Here is a 17,500-nt window from a genome sequence, read left to right as displayed (position 1 = left end):
AAAGAATTTTATAAGAAAAGTGAAAGTACACTGTTTTTATTTACCCAGTTTCACCATTTTTAAATCCATCAAAATCTATGTTGAAAATATTCTGTGTAAATGTAGTTTTTTCATATAAAAGCACTAAAAATCTTCTTACAAGAGACTGTCGTCTGTAGCGTAAGAAACACTGTTTACAAAATCCCAAGGTTAGGCTTTGATTCATTTCATTTAGGTCTGGGTTCTTTTAAGTGGCGGTCCTGTCGTTTACCCCTGAATTGGTCCCAGCTTCTCATTGTGCAGTGACTATGATTTCCTGACTTGTGCTAGATGAACGTTTAAATGTTCGTTCTCCAGTAAATTGAGGGAAAAATAAAACGTTCACAGGCCATGGCAGGCTTTCTTTTATTTTCTTCAGGTGCTAATGCACATTTGGCATCTATAAATTTTTGGCGACACTTCCATTTTCTACAGCACATCTTCCAGTTTTCAAGAATGAAGTCTTGAAGGCAGTAAACAAAATCTACCACTATGCTGCTATAATTATTCATTTCATAGACGACAGATGTTTCAGCCATTAACCCATGGTTTTGCAATATAACTGCATTCTAACAAATAAGAGAATAAAGCCAAAAAAAAACCAGTCGCAAAATAAGAATTAAAAATGAAAATTTAACACGAATGTCACATCTCAGATAAAAGACAATTACCAAATTTCACTGTCCTGAATCCCTCGGCTCCAGAGTGAGTCCCAAAAGTCTGCAACCACTCTGCGTCGAACAGTTGATATTGAGAAGCTTTTACGTTTCTCCCGAATTTAAATCTGCAAACCACATTGGTCCCAGACTTCCTAAATCTCCTGGGGGCGACAAAGCCCCTCATCACAAGGATAGCCATCAGCGTTCAACGTAGTTCATGCCGAGAGGCTTTCACGCTTTCTCGGAATTCTAATTTGCAGACTACGCTGGTCCCAGCTTTCTTGCATCTCCCAGGGGCGACGATGTTCCCATCACAGGGTTGTCTGTCAGGCTCTGTCAGGCTGAGGGAGGGTGGGTGGTGCCAAGAAGGATTTCGACAATACTCATGTGCAATTTTCTTTGAACGTTTTATTTGTCCCTTAATTCACTGAAGAACGGACATTTAAACGCTCGTCTAGCACAAGTCAGAAAATCATAGTCTTTGCACAATAAGAAGCTGGGACCGGGACCAACTGAGAGGTAAACGACTGGACCGCCACTTAAAAGAATCCAGGTTATAATATTGAATGAAAAGTCCTACGACTGAAATACTTCTTTTGCAAGTAGAGGCTGGGAATCTCTTCATATACCTTCTTAGGCACATCGTCGTCTGGAGATTCTGGTACTTTCCAGGGCAGCACTTTCCAGGAAGCCCCAGGCAACTGACTCCAGCCAAACTGTTTCATAACGCTGACTGAGCTATCCACGTCACTTACCTTTCACACTGTATCCCGTCCTTTTTCTCTGACTGTGACCTTGTGACCTTAGAATATCCCGATGGAAATGTAAAACGTTTAACTTCAGATAAACTAAGTTGAAAGACTACAAAATAAAATCAGCACGGCAAAACAAACGACTTAATATCATTTTTCTCCACCTTCCAGTGGTTTTACAAGAATGAAAAATATTTTTTCCGTCGGATAAAAAATTTCATGAGTTTTAAAGCTATTAAGAGCCTCTGTTAATAATATTAAAACTATTTCGGTATGTCTTGTTTCCTTCTTTTCATTATGAAATGTTTTTCTACTGAAGACATTATATTTGGGAAACGTTGCCAGGAATATTTATAGCTGAAAGTTATTAGATTTTACATTTTTCATTTCTATTGATGTAGCCATTAATCTCCTCTCCCACGAAATGCATACTACATAGGTTAAGTAAATATTTTTGAAATATGATATTTATTCCAAAATCATACGAAGCTTTATACAGTATCTTTGGATAAATAATAATAATGAATTTGGTAATAATATTAAACCGAAAAAATCAGTACTCTACGATTTTATCAAGCTTATTTTCCATCAGCTGCGTCTTTCAACTCCTCATGCATGCATTATTAACCGTATTAATGGCCTCAGGGCCTAATATGAGAAGACGCACACACAATGAGACTCTAATTCTCTTCCATCTGACAACCTTCAGGATACGTGTACGATAATAGCGTTCCTTCATCCCAGCTCATGCAATTAGGAACGTTGTTGTGAATCTGATGACGGGATCCAAATAGAATTCCTTTCTTCGAGATCGACAAGCTCTCAATCTTGGAGATGGAGGGACAGATATTATAACGAATATCTAGTGAATTTTTTTAGAAAAACAGAATCAAGGTTTTTTCATAATGAAGAGAAATAAACAAGACATATCAGAATATTTTAAAGATTTTTAAGAGAGGTTCTTAATAGCTTTAAAGCTCATGAAAATCCGTTGCCCCAGTACTTGAAATTTTTTATCCGACGGAAAAAATATTTTTCATTCTTGTAAAGCCACTGGAAGGTGGAGAAAAATTATATTATGGCGTTTGTTTTGCCGTGCTGTATTTTATTTTGTAGTTTTTCTGTTTAGTTTATCTGAAGTTAAGCGTTTTACATTTCCATCGGGATATTCTAAGGTCACAAGGTCGCAATAAGAGAAAAAGGACGGGATATAGTGTGAAAGGGAAGTGACGTGGATAGCTCTCGTCAGTGTTGCGAAACAGTTTGGCTGAAGTCAGCTGCCTGGAGCCTCCTGGAAAGTGCTGCCCTGGAAAGTACCAGAATCTCCAGAAGACTATTTGCCCAAGAGGGTGTAAGAAGAGATTTCCAGCCTCTGTTTGCAAAAGTATTTCAGTCGTAGGACTTTTCATTCAATTATAACCTGGATTCTTTTAAGTGGCGGTCCTGTCGTTTGCCTTTGAGTTGGTCCCAGCTTCTTATTGTGCAATCACTATGATTTTCTGACTTGTGCTAGATGAGCGTTTAAATGTTCGCTCTTCAGTGAATTAAGGGAAAAATAAAACGTCCACAGAACATCGGAACTCCCACAAAATATAACCAAAAGTAGGTTTTTCTGTGAGGTAATTGATAGATAACTTATAAAGGTAGAAATGACGTCACAACGATAATGGTAAACGACTGGTATCTGATCAGATTCCTCTGTTAGCTTTGCTAATATAGCAGAAGGTAACGTTAACAAAACAAAAGGAAACTGAAGAAGTCTGACTCACACTTCTGGAGGAAGGCTGACGGGACGGGCAAATGAAAATGGTGGAGGCAACAGAGTAGGGCCTGACTTCCAAGGAAGAGAATGGCTTGCCTCTTGAAGCATGGAATGTTCTAGGAACGACAACGAACACCAACATATGAGAAAACAAAACAAGATTTCACAAAATTCCAGGTTTTTATGCAAGGTTTAGTATAAGAAACTGAAGACTGTTTTTTAATGTGGTTTCATGTGTCAAATTTTTCCGACGTCCCTCTAGAAGACAAATATTAGAACATGGTAAGAGAACATTCTTTGTCCTTATTTTCATGCCCTCCTTGTGCTGTGTTCATAAAGGTATAGTTCCCTGACCTCACAACTACTGAATAGTTCTGCAAGCTTTAAGTGCTAAAGCTTCACCAGATTAACAGATGGGTCTATCGCATTCTTTGTGCTTCTACTTCACTCCCATTTCTCTCCTCCTTCTTCTAAAGAAGAAGAAGGAGAAGAAAAAGATGGCGAAAACACAAATTACAACCAAACTTCCGTGAAAACAAGGCTCTTCTCCCCACCTCTCATCCCAGATTGGACGGTTGAGTTCAGGCCGAGAGTTTGAGGAAGGTTATGCCTGAGGAGATGGAGGAGGTGGGCTGTAGAAGGACTGAGCGGGCGGGGCAGACGCCAGGAATTCAAAAGGTCGGTTGTATTTGTGATCGTTTCCTTCTCCTGCTCTAGGCCAGCGTGTCTCCCGGTTGTTTGTCTTGTTTCGCTTTGGTTCGTGTGTTGTTCTATGATTTTGGCGAGGGGAAAACGGACCTTGACGGACTTTGCTTGTAAAGAAATCCGGAATTTGAAGGATTTTGAAGTTTTTCGGTATTTTTTTTTTTTCTTCTATTACATATTTCTACATGATATTGGGGTCGAGGATAATTCACAAGTTTGGAGAAAGGAAAACAACTCTGAGAAGGATAATTGGTATAAGCAATGAGCAGTGACAAAAAGAACTTGAGAAGGTGAAAAATGAGTGTAACGGAAAGTAGTACACATAAAAAGCCAAAATAATGATAAAATCATCAGAATATTAGGTCATTGATAGAAAAATCTGCCTTTAAAGCCGATTAATGCCAGAAAGCTACTGAAGGCCCCCATATTATTTGACTGAACGCATACAAACTGAACAAGCAAATTCTATATTTCGGTCTACTAATACTGTAGGAATCGACATCGTAGGACAAAAGACAGACCAATACAGAAAAACAGACAGACAGACAAACGCTGGCTGGTAAAAAGAAATTTGCTGAAACAAGGGAATAATTTCCAACGAGGAAGAAGTAAAATAAAGTCGAAGAAGAAGAAGAAAAATAAGAAGTTATTTACAGTAACGAAAAAAGGACGAACGTTCCTGGAAGAGGAAGGCAAGATCAAGTAATCCTTCCAGACATGAAAAGAGAACAATTTATCATTTCGAAAACGTTCGAAGCACAAGAAAAAATAACCAATGTATTGTTCTGGAGGATGGGAAAATAAAAGGATTTTCTTCAGAAGCAAGATACTTCCTGAAGAACAACGTACAGTTCCAAAGCAATGGAAATCTTAACAAAGAAAGGAGAGTCGACTAGGCGGAAATATCACCATAGTGCTAACATAAACGAGTTCTGATTCTGATGTCTTACACTGTAACGCAATATTGAATATCCCAGCGATTGATAATATTGTGTATATCTATATTAGTATTTCCTCGAAAGAGAACAAGTTTCTGAAACGTGTTATTTGCCTTTGATGTTCATAATAATTCAATAACTGAGGCAAAAGTCATGCGGTGCACGATAATTATCTTTGGCTTTGCCACCAGTAGTGGTAGTTAACTTACTTATAATGATTGTGTGAGATTATAAAGGGACCCCATTAGTGTTCAGCTAAGCAGATTAGAGCAATGTATGTCATTCCTCCTAATGATGTGATTTATATAGATATATTCAACTGCTTATGCGGCTGACTTAAAATATAAGGCTTCTCTGTTGGTTACAGTGTATTGTGTCCATGTATATACATTATGTTTTCAAGTACGTGCGTTATTAATACTATGGCTGGTATTGTACCAGCTAAGAAACAATGAATGTTTTTGTCCGATTTAAAGATGTTAATCCTTATTTAATCAATAGAGTAAGAGTATTTAAAAAAATATTGAAAATTTTTACTAGTCATCAAGCTTGTTTACAGCACGATGACCAGTATACTATTATCAGTCAAGCAAGTTCAGACCTATGAATATGGAGACGTAATCTCTCCCAGTTGATTTAACAGAACGTTGTTGGATATCACGAGAAATGAACAGACTTTGTAGATCTGCAGAGGAAATCAAACAGTGATATAAGGAAAGCCAAGCTGCAAGAAATAACTAGTTTCATTATTGGTGGGCAGCTTCATAATCTTCTTGATATGGATTTAGTACATTTGCTTTGTCTGCTTTATTAACAAACGATAAGAAAACAATACCCAACAATGAGGAAAAAGATGAGAAACATAATGCTGTTAATTCATCCTTGGTGTCAAAGGGATGCGTAAATGTAATGGTCTTTTGGAAAATGTGCTGTGCATAAGGCTTGTTTTTAGTCTTTGGTAACGTCCAGTAACTGCCTTGCGTCATGTGTTACTACATCAAGTACTGTACAGATGCAACTTACCGGAAATGTGCTCCGTACTACGCTGAGCTTATGCTAGACCTGCGAAAAATAATGTTGAAATCGAATAATCATCCGATGATCTTTCTAATACTTGTCATATCGATCCAGATGATTTTTTCCCAATCTCTGTAGTTTTGCCGAGCCTGCGTATCCGACTTTGTTTCAATAAACCATGATACACATTGTGCCTCATCTTGAAGAGTAGTCATTTTTTAGGGTTCATTAACAGTACCTCTTTCAACAGGGCACCTTAAACACACAAATGCAATGTGATTAAAAACTTTGATAACTGCTAAGTACATAGAACAAATCTGATTAAGATTTCTCATCAATGGCTCTTGTAATATATATTTTAAATTGTAAAGAGACTTTATGGGCACCTGTGTATGTATATACTGTGTGTGTATATATATATATATATATATATATATATATATATATATATATATATATATATATATATATATATATATATATATATATATATATATATATAGCCTGATAGATAGATAGACAGACAGATATCTATATCTTTAGATATATTTATGCCTAGATCTATGTATAAACCTGAGGGCATCCGAAATAGAAAACTAACTTAATTTAGATTGAAAAGTATATCATTTCTGTAATAGGAATAAATGTGTGAAAGTTACTGTGGCGACCACCTTAAAAAGGGGATATCCATATGCCAAATCAAGTACCTTTGACAAATGGCCCTAAGGGCATCACCAAATTTCGTAGTTGCGTTACCATTTGCCCAGCATTCCCATTATACGCTATTCCCTCAGGGGCACCGATAAGGGTCTGAAATCTGACCTGCTGCCCCACTCTTCTCCCCGCCCCCCACCCCCTCCCGCCAAGGCCCAGCTAGGATATATTCAAGGCCTGTTAGTGCTTCTTCCTGAATGTCATATAATTCCAGGTGTTTGGCGGAAATTACTGTGGTAAACAGGTAATAAATTTCGTTTCTCAAATCGTATTAACGGCTTCGTGAGTGCTGGCTGAGAAATTTGTTCATCAAAGACAGCTAAATATCACGTTTAAAAAATGTAAGAAAACTTCTCGGAAGAAACCTGGAGTCATGGTTGAAAAGGAAATTATACTTTTAATCAACAACTTGTGGCAATCTCGTAATTTAGAAATTTACTCCCATTTTTCAGCATCTAATTACTTATATTATGTTAAATGGAAACGCCTTTTTTATGTGTAAAAGATAGCCGTAAAATTATGCTTTTCCACGCGACCTTACTTGATGATTAATAAATAAGGTTGTTTCCGAAGCAATGTTTGAACGCTTTTTCTTGTTTTCTCAGCTACGGGACACGAAACGGTTTTGCTGATTGGAGTTAAAAAAAAAAAAAAAAAGATCTGTGCCAAAATGCCACATGTATGATTCGTTAAACACCTATGAATGTTTGCCAAAGACATCTGGGGACTAGTAATTTTGACTTAAAGTCCTTCAAACCATTAAAAACTGAGTCTGGGTAGTCAAGGAAATCGCATTTCGGCCTCTCGCTCCATCACATGTGGGAAACAGGTACTGTTATATTCATCTCAGTTTTCTCCTCAACTCATTTATCTATAAGAGAAAACAAAAACAAAAAAGCAGCTGCATCCCCCTGAAAACAGATAGTCGTAGCAACATAAAAAAAAAAAAATACTGGAACTCTATGCCAGAAGGATGGTCCATCCGTCATCATCAGTTGGACGAATGAGTTTGTTTTTATCAAAGATGTCGGTAGGAGAGTTTGAGGATGGTTGTACTTACCCAGCATTCGGAGGCTGTTGTGTTGTTTGCTCTACAAAGCGCCAGGAGTCGATTCAAAATGATAAATATCTGTAAAGGAAAAATGCAATTCAGAAGTGTATGGGGATAATGGAAAAGGTAAATATGTTAAAAGTAACAGAAAGGACTATAACAGATCCAAAGACAAGTTAAAAAAAAAGGGATCATTTGGAAATAAGGTATTCCCCTTTCTTCTGGAAAACTACAAAAGGACGCGAACCGAACAGAATAACAAAATGTCAATAAAACAGATCACTGTCTGGAGATAAAGAGTTCCCAAATATTTCAAAGGAGGGAAAACAAATTACGGACTCTCTTCAGCCCCTTGAGCATCCAAAGGAATCATGTGGCCGACAAGAGGTGCAAACTAAGACAGGAACTGAGTCGTTGGAAGTCGGAATTCCCTTTTATCACCCGACAAGAAAACCCGAGGGGAAATAAGCAGATGCTTAAGAAGTGGCAGGAAAAGAATTGATATGTTTTTATGAAATAGGGGAAAACTTTTCTAAACCACAAAACGGGAATCAGGTATCATAGTTCAGAGGAAGTGAGAAAAGTGAAAGGTTTACTCTACCGGAAGATTAAGATTTTCATTTAGAGAATGAATAATTTTCTCTAAAAGGATTAAGAAATTTCTTGGAAAAAAGACAAACTGAGTTTTGTTCTAGAAATGGAAGCTTATCTTTTGTTGTAAAAAAAAAGAAAGAATTAAATTCAACTGAATCCCAGAATTCAAAAAGCTGACCTACCTAGTACAATATATGGAGGCAGATTGTTGGTATTTATGAGAGAGAGAGAGATTTATGAGAAAATAATTTATGCTACTATAGAAAAATCCCTCGTATTTTAAATCGACAGAGGAAATATAAAGTAATGGCTTGATAGACATATTTTATCGATCAATAAATTAGAGCCAAGTCTCATGGAAACAGGGTGCACGGTAGGCTACTGTTTTCCGTGGCATTTTAATCCATACTTAGTAATGATGACATGAATTTCGTTAGCATATCAATAGTGAATACTAACGTCCAGCGGTGTTCATCTGTACAGTTTATTAATTCCTAGACAGAACTCGAGAAAAACATACTGAACGGCCAAGCTGACATATTTTGTAATTCAAAATGTTTTACGTCCGAAGTCTTGCCCCTTTCAACAGAATGTCTTCTGCACAAATTCAAAGAAATGTTTAATAAAGAAAAAGGATATATATTATCTGGTACAGACGCTACCATTTATTAGAAAACTTTGTTCAGAATTCAGTTGGGTCAGACAAAATGTACAGTAATTGACTAGAATCAGAAAGAAGGATTTTCATATTCTGATCGGGAATAGAAATGAAGCACCGCACTTGATAGGAATCAGATGGGAATCGAGAACATGAGTCGAATGTTATTCAACTGAGATGTATTGTTATATTTTCTAATCATGCCAAGATTGTCACAGTTGTAATAGGACGAAGAGTTGCGATAGTTCGTCTTCTATTTTTCACCTCTTCATTTGTTTATCAGTGTTAGACTGAATGACTTTTCGAAGGTTTAAAGAAAAGACAGTGAAAATATCGTTAAATAACAAGAACAGTAATAATAATTAAAGCACAACGTCAGCTGGGCCATACAAAAATTATTTTCTTGGTGATCAGGTGCAGTAGATAATAGAACAAAGGCTCTGAGAGAAAGAGCCCACAGAATTTTTAAAATTAGTTAATATTTTTTATACAAACACGTAAGTCTTAAACATTTACGTTAAAAGAAATTAATAAGAAGAAAAAGAATGCGTACCAGCGAATAATACTGAATGAATTATAAAGAAAGGCATGATTAAAAATATAAAAGATGGCTGTCCCTATATTCATGGAATACGAATCATCCAGCAATAGATTATGAAATAGAAATATTTTTGAAGTTAAAAAAAAGCGCTAAGAAAAATTATGACTCTTATGATAAACAAAATATACATTTGATAAAGTGAGTAGATGGCCAATGAACATAAACAAATATTAGAATGGTAATAATTTCACCTTTACCTCAAACTGGGTGAAATTGCTATGGGAGGAGGGAGAGAGACTCTTACGTCTGAGAGACGGATTATAAACACAGACGGGAGGCTGCTCTGAGACAAAACATTTATTTAGGCTCAAGACTTCAAGTGACGTCTTGATTGCTTCTCCCTCTTTGGATCGTTTTTCACTTCATGTCTTTAGATGAACAGTTTCTGCCGTTAGGGAATACGTCACTTATTTTTCATTTAAATAAGACCTGATGTGGATATCTGCAAATGAACCGTATTAATTAGAGCGAGCCTTTTTATTTCTAAAAATGATTGGAGAAAAAAAGAAGAGCAAAGGGATTTTTGTTGTTGAACGAAGAGGCATTTTCTTTGATAACCAATGTGAACACATTTTCCAGTGATAGATATTGTAATACAATTACAAGCAAAGATGAATTTTTTTTAAATAACGCTTAAAAAAATACTGTCTTAGCAAAATTTAATGAATAGTAACGCGGATTTTGATGAACTTTTGAAAAATCTTTTTTTTTTTTTTTAATATTTGGAATCCACAAGAAATAATATTAGCAAAATCAATAAATCTTGTCACCGAGGCGAATGATATATAAATACCATGTAGCTGTGTCCTTCAGAACATTTCGATAAAATAAAAATGCTTATAAAGTCAGACGGATTTTGATGAACTTTTGAAAAATCGTTTAGTTTTTTTTTTCTAATATTTGGAATCCACAAGAAATAATATTGGCAAAATCAATAAATCTTGTCACCGAGGCGAATGATACATTAATACCATGTAGCTGTGTCCTTCAGAACATTTCGATAAAATAAAAATGCTTATAAAGTCAGAAAGCATCTGACGTATAGAGGCTATTTTCATGCTCTTTTGAACCTTTAATAATAAATTGTTTGTGAACAGTGTCATCAAAGTCAAACCATTCGTCTGGAAAATGAGGTAGAAAACGTGAAGAAAATAACGACGAAGTACAAAAATGAAGAGAGAGAGAGAGAGAGAGTCTGTTCTGATTTGTGGTTTCACATTAATGGAAAATCCGTTAATGGATTATTTTAATAAAAATTTTCTGTTTGTATATAAGCAAAATTCAGGAAATCATAACAAAGGCAAACAAGTAATAGAATTCAAAGACCCGTAAGTTATTAGCACCTCTCGCTTTCTTTACGCACAGAGGAGAAAGAGCAAGAAAGGGAGGAGCATCACTGTGCAGAAGAAAAGAAAGATAGATAGAAAGAATGACAGAAAAAAAATCTTCATCATTCTAGAAACAAAAATGAAAGAAAAACCCGACATATTATATAGAAAGCAAGATCTTAAAAAGAAGGAAAGGAGAGTTCGTAGCTACGTCTCAGAAGGAAAGAGAGAGAAAATTCCAGTATAATATAAAAAGAAAGAAAGTTCATAAGTCGTAGAAATAACTAAATAAAATTTCAGAAATAAATATTTTCTTTAAATAAAATTTATATAAATATATATAAAATAAATAAATATTTATATTTAATCATAAACTTTATACTATATATATATATATATATATATATATATATATATATATATATATATATATATATATATATATATATATATATATATATATATATATATATATATATAATATGTATATGGATAATATATCAAATATGAATTTTTCGTGAAAATATTTCCTCTTCTCCAAACCCTTGAGATTCCATGAGGACCTCTTCACTTTTCGAAGAGAGAAGAAAAAACAAGCAAATGTCTTTGTGCAACTGGAAGAAATTTCCAGCCTGATCATGTTCTTGAAGAATGAGAACAATCTGCAAGTAGTCCTTGTCTTGGCTTTTAATCAGGCACCCGAGGGTAAACAATGAAGACTAGGACAGGATGTCATCAGCGATTTACTCTAAGAAAATCTTAACAAGATTTTTAATCTTAAAGCAACAAAACTGAAGAAGGAGTATGGATACAACAACACAATTTATTTTCGATTAATTCCAGTAAGGAATTGATAGTACATTCTCTGGGGCATACGTAATGAGAAACTCATACATATGAAAAAGTGTTTGAACGTATAATGAACGTATCTCCATCGGAGATTAATATTGTAATCAGATGATGATAACTCAGTGACAGGTTATTCATAATCAGAAATTAAATATACAAGAAGACCGTGGTGGAAAGAGATTCGTAGGTATATCTTTATGAATATACCAGTTATGGACTAATATGCGACACGAGATTTTCAGTAAGAGGGATTGTACAAATCAAAATGCGCTATAACAGAGCCCAATGAAAGAGGAGAAGTAAGTATCGAAATAAGAAGTTTGAAAATCAGGTGCTTACCACTAGGAATGCTATAGCCATTTACATAAAGAAATTACTCGTAGAGCTTCATGATAAGATTTAAATCTCTGACAAAAATCCTGTAACATTCATTCCCAGTAGCTCATAATATTTTAAATAGATAAATAAATGAAAAATAATTAATATACTTATATATGTATGTATACATATAATTATATGAATATATATATATATATATATATATATATATATATATATATATATATATATATATAAATATAAATATATATAATTTATATATATAAATATATATATATATATATATATATATATATAATAGATATAATGTATATATATATGTATATATATATATATATTTATATACATGTATATATATATATGTATATATATAAATGTATATATGTATATATATATATATATATATACATATATATGTAAATATATATATATATATATATATATATATATATATATATATATATATATATATATATATATATATATATAAATATATCATATATATTTTTATATATATATATACATATATATATGTAAATACATCATTTATAAATATATATTTATATATCCATTTATAAATATATGTTTATATATATTTATAAATGTATATATATTATATGTATAATATATATATATATATATATATATATATATATATATATATATATATATATATATATATATATATATATATGTGTGTGTATGTGTGTCAGATATTACTTAATATCAAGATGAGAAATGCGTGTATAAGATCGTTGAACTGAAGAACTAGATTCAATACCTATCACACTGCAAGCGTTATCTGAGAAACATGAATTTGGTAACAAACCATAAAAGGCAATAAAAAATATTAAAACAATTAACCAATACGAAACCAAATATTAGAGCATGTAACAACTACATACGATGGAACAGAGTTAATAGAAACGTCTTTCACCAAATATTATATGAACATTTTCTATGGATAATACTAATAAAAAATATGACAGCATTAAATGTCCAAGACCTACATTGTTTATTGTTACAATTATTAATTCCAGCACCAAGGTAGGAGTGTTGTCATCCTCGTTAGGAACAATTTACTGTAGTATAAAAGGACAGTTCGGATTTCTTTCATTTGCAACATGCAACATCGGCTTTATTTAGGCAATCGCATTTATCACGAAAAAGTTGAACCGTCGTTCCTTATTGTTAATCAGATTATTCCATCTGGATTCATTCAGTTATTGAAGACTGGGCTCTTTCGTGCGTTTGCATTTGAGCCATAGTTTTTTAGCAAGACTCTGGATGAGATACTTTTTGGTACGGGAGACTCATTTAGGGCACTGGGTTCTGGCACCAAAGTTCTAATAGTATTATGTAAACAGTACAGAGATTAAAAGTATAAATTTCTGTTTTTGAAAAGTTACGAAACCTATGATAAATAAATGTGGAGGGATCCCCCTAGTCATGTACTTAAATCAGTGGAACTTGAGAAATTTAAACTGTGCGCATTTGATTTTATTTTAGGAAACTTTCATGAGTCTCCTTTAATAGATTGTTTCTTTAATTTTTTTTAATTTTTTTCTTATTATATAATTTCTTATTCACATCTGTGTTTCTGTATTCGTGTTGAGCTTCTTTCCTTCGTGCTGCTTTGGGATAGCAGTTTGGCTGATAACAACAGTAACATTCGATCGTTCCAATAAAACTTCCCAAACAGATCCATATTTGGATCAGCCGCTTGAAAAGGAATCACCTATCCAAACGACTAGAGACATAAACGAAGACAGACTCCGACTCGCTGAGACGGAATTACCTTCCGTCATTCAGTCCCATAAGTAAATCGTCAGCAAAAGGGAATAATTTCGGAAGAGGATGAAACGAAAATAGAGCGAAGAGGACATTATTTACCATAACAAAAGGGAGAATTTTCTTGGCAGATGAAGGACAGATAGAGTAACAATCTTTCCAAAATTGGAAGAAGTTAATATGTTACTATTTTAGAAAAAGCAAAGTCGGCAGAGACAAAGTATTGTTCTGGAGAAGGACGAACATTCTTAGTGATGGAAGGGAGGAAAAAGTAGGGATTTCCTTCGAAGAATACGAATTGGAGTATGTTTCGAGAAAGCTTTACGTCTTGCAAAACATAGTTGATTTTACCTCAAGTGATGCTTGCAGGTGCAGGGAAAAACGTTTTACTTAGACCGCGATTACGAGAGAGAGACAGAGAGAGAGAGAGAGAGAGAGAGGTGTGGTAATATCAGCGGAAAATAAGTCAATAACTAGATTATTATTCCCAGTTGAGTAACAAAAACGATGAGTGATGCATCGATTTTAGTTCAGTATGTCTGATACATACAGTAGATACGCAACTCAAAAAGTTTTATTCAGACTAGGATTACAAGTGGTGATAAATCGATACTTGAGAGAGAGAGAGAGAGAGAGAGAGAGAGAGAGAGAGAGAGAGAGAGAGAGAGAGGCCATATCAATGGAAAATCAGTCTGTAGCAGCCTACCAACTACTGTTAGTTGTGTAACGAGTCTCCTGGGTGAGATATTGAAAGAAACCCAGTATTTCTGATAGCCTAAATAGATTCATAGACAGATAGGCAGAATAAAGAAGTTGGGGGGGGGGAATAAATCTGACATACACAGTCAGTTTCCCTCATGTCTTATCAACAACGCGGGAAAATATCAATTGTTTCCATGGTTTAAGTTGCAATCAAGAAAGCCAGGAACTCTAATACAAGATAATCAGCATTAGTTTCCTTAACCAATAACGATGGGATATAACATAAATTTCGTAAATTATAATATGAAATAAATTTTTTTTATTTACTAAACGACCGTGATTTTTCCAGGGTGGGGATCTGAAGAACCACGTATATCAACTATTATAAACCCGTTTGCTTTATAAGAAGCAATATTTGCTCAATGTAAAAGAATTGCAGTTTAAAGTTTATGAACCCAATATACACTTGCCCCTGTCTAGACAGAGGTTACCTGTCTTACAACTGGCCCTTAAATAAGTAACTAGAATGAAGGTGCCTTGGTACGGGGTACCACCCTCGGGACTGTACCTAACGTCCTTAGAGTTTCGTCTTGCCATGTTAACTGTCTCTTATTAACATCCAGTTTTGATGGCATGAGTATGCTAGTAGAATAATAAATGCTAAAATTTGTTTCATTCCTGAAATATCTCGCGGGATTTTAATGGCAAATTCCACGTTTTCATTTAATCTGTAATGACTTCATTCCGTATTTTATTTGGTTTGTCTACCATTCTCAGGATCTAAGACTTTTCACCAGTTTGTTGTAACTATCGCCACTGATGGGAATTTCAAAAAACCAACATCTTCCTGTTATTTGTGAGAGGAAATGTAAATGATGTAGTATTTGTGGAACTAATCTAGGCATTTTAACAAGTATTTATAATCTACTATTTCCCTTTCAGTTTTTTGTCTGAGTAAACCGGAGAGGCTAGGCTTTTGAGAAGAAAAGAGGAGGTGAATTCACATCGATATCAAGAGCGGTAGGTGAAGGCAAACATTCTTTCTATAAGGGCTCGTAGGGAGTGAAGGGCCCCAGGATTTTTTAGTGATAGTGGGTGTAGGCTGGGAGGGTAGAGTTTTACCTCGTATGGGAGTGATAAAGCAGAGACTATAATTCTAAAGCAAAATATTTATACCTAAATCTATATATGCTGAAAGCGACGTTTGCCACTAATAAGTGACCATTCTCGGAAAATACCTTTTCTATTTTGATTAATTTAATATGAATTAGGTTTTATGAGGAAGGCCTTTTAGGATGCTTATGTCTGTCTATCTTAAATAAAAAAAAGACATGATTATTTTTTCGTGATTCATTAGAACACGAATGTAATTTTTCTATGTTGGAGATAGAATCATCCCATGGTGCTTAACTAAAGGACTGAAACACAAAACAAATTATGAAAGTAAATTATGAAAGGATAGGAGGTCTTAAAGAGGATGAATTGGTGATAAAAACGTTTCTTCTTTTTACAAACATATAAGACAGCTTGATCAAAGGAATAAAGTTATAATTCCAGCTAACATAATTACGGTGATGGATAAATTTTACAATAAACACGTCGTCTTTTCTGTCATTCGAAGAAGCAACGTTTTGACTGAAAATGTCAGTGGAATCAACTACCATAATTACAGTAGGAAATTAATTCATAATACTGGAGAGCCTCAGTCTTTCTTCAAAACCAGTTTAAATGCATAAACTAATCTCTGTCTGTCGAAGTTTTACAGCGAGTTGTAATACTGATTCACTCAGAAGAAGACGAGAGAGAGAGAGAGAGAGAGATGGTGGGGGGAGGGGGCGGTTATTTAATCTAATTTTAGTCACTCCCTTTAGAAAAAGAACTGTTAGCTTATACCTATACTATCATTATCTGATTATCACAACTAGATTTCCAGTCTATCTCCTGACCTCAGGTGGAACATTAAATCTCAGATGAAACCTGAAATCGACAGGAATATTTCCTGTTGAGTCAGAATTAATTTATATCATGCTATTAGTATAAATTCATTGCCCTTCATGTATCAGTATGAAAAGGAACAGGTTCGTTTCCCAACCAGGGTAGATGTACTCTGGGAGTGAGTTATTAGGGAGGAAAGGTGAATTGGATAGTAATGGGCTATTTGCAGTTCAGTATGTGAGTTTTTAATATTATTTGTAAAATTAGTAAAAAATCTGTTATATATATATATATATGTATATATATATATATATATATATATATATATATATATATATATATATATATATATATATATATTATATATATATATAATATATATATATTATATATATACAAAAAATCTGTTATATATATATATATATATATATATATATATATATATATATATATATATATATACATATATATATAATATATACTGTATGTATATATATATAAAGAGAGAGAGAGGTGGAGATAAGTTGATGTAAATTGCAAGTGCTGACTTTCAGTCGAAACCTACTTAAATCTCTCTTATAGGTGGATGGATGAAATCCCCGTCCTTCATGTACCAACCCCGAACTAGGGCGAATTATAATCAGGATAAAGAGCTTATAATATGCAATTCCATTTGTGAGCTATTCCTAAGGAAAAGTGAACTTTACATTAATTATTCACTTGTGGTTATATAGATATAATCGTCAACATTTCAGGTGCAAAATTCAGGAAGTAAATATACGAAATTATTATCATTATATTTTTCATTCAAGGAGCACTTTTGGCTTCCCCGGGTCCTTTGTCCTTGGCACGAAACTCTCATGGAGCGATTGTTGGGAAAGGAAGAGGAAAGTAATAGGCTTTGGAAAGTTTCCTCCCACGTCTGAAACTGACTTTTTTTTTATCCAGTTACGTATCAAAAGAAATAAAGTTGAGGAGAAAAAAAGTTCAGCTGAGAGTGAGTTGGAGGGAAAATTTGTTAAAATAAGAATAACTTAGGTGGTGGGAGAATAAGTTAAAGGGGGCTATTATAAGGTTAACATATTTT

The 17,500-nt window shown here is 34.0% G+C and overlaps 1 protein-coding gene across 1 annotated transcript in view; it reads right to left on the bottom strand.

The window, feature by feature from the left end:
• The window catches only part of LOC136830541 (copper homeostasis protein cutC homolog), a 190,566-nt gene that overhangs the window by 157,113 nt on the left and 15,953 nt on the right, over positions 1–17,500 (bottom strand). Inside the window, exon 2 of the mRNA XM_067090060.1 lies at positions 7,626–7,694. The gene's annotated coding sequence lies outside the window, so the exon portion shown is untranslated. The remainder of the gene's footprint in view (positions 1–7,625; positions 7,695–17,500) is intronic.

This window comes from Macrobrachium rosenbergii, chromosome 4, assembly GCF_040412425.1.
Source record: "Macrobrachium rosenbergii isolate ZJJX-2024 chromosome 4, ASM4041242v1, whole genome shotgun sequence".
Classification (NCBI taxonomy): domain Eukaryota; kingdom Metazoa; phylum Arthropoda; class Malacostraca; order Decapoda; family Palaemonidae; genus Macrobrachium; species Macrobrachium rosenbergii.
Note: the sequence above shows the minus strand (reverse complement) of the source record. Positions and strands in the feature narration are given on the sequence as shown.